This window comes from Buceros rhinoceros, unplaced genomic scaffold (assembly GCF_000710305.1).
Source record: "Buceros rhinoceros silvestris isolate BGI_N320 unplaced genomic scaffold, ASM71030v1 scaffold22722, whole genome shotgun sequence".
NCBI lineage: Eukaryota > Metazoa > Chordata > Aves > Bucerotiformes > Bucerotidae > Buceros > Buceros rhinoceros.
The window spans coordinates 987-1754 of record NW_010397419.1 but is presented as its reverse complement, the minus strand read 5'-3'; positions in this window follow the sequence as shown (position 1 = coordinate 1754).

Here is a 768-nt window from a genome sequence, read left to right as displayed (position 1 = left end):
TCGTGGGCCACAGCAGTACTTCATGTTCCTGCTGGCACCAAGTCTGAGCAAGAAAAGTTAGTTTTGCGGTTGCTTGCTAGAGGCAAAGCCCGGCTTTAAAGCTGGGCTGAGGACCTTGGAAAAACGCATGCTGGTAGGATGAAGGCTTCACAGCAGCTCTACCGTGTGAAAGAACCGCTGAGTCTGGGAGCTGCTGCTGCGCCCTGTCCTTGCTGGGTTCAGGGGATCTCTGTCAGCAGTGCATCCTTAGGGAGAGTTTCCAGAGAGTGGTGAACTCTCCCCAGCGCAGGTGCTGGTGCAGCACCCCGACAAGTGCTGCTGTGAGCGCCATGCTGGCAGTGCGCTGCTTCGGGCAGGCACAAATGCTTTTCCAGCCGATCCAGACCCGCGGAAAATGAGGTGGCAGCATTAGCGTCCCTGATGCTGGACGTCTGTGCCTGCCTCAGACTCGCTCTTTGGTACCAAAGGGCCTGGACCAGACCCACCACAGGCAGCCGAGCGCAGGCATCAGGCTCTTGCCCTGGGAAGAAAGCTGACCCTCCTCTGCAGCTTCGCTGGAGGGCTCTTGAGCGGCTCGCAGGAGGTTGGGGTGCAGGGGTTGTACATGAGGTGCAGGGCAGGGAAAGCTGCCACGGCCAAAGCCTCCAGCGTACTTCCCTGAGGTGCCAGAATTGGGTGTTGATCCAGCTTGGGTTTGAGTCACTGAACGCTGGGGTCATCCTGAGCACAGACCTCCTAAGGGATCAGCTCTAGCTGTGAGAAGCAGCA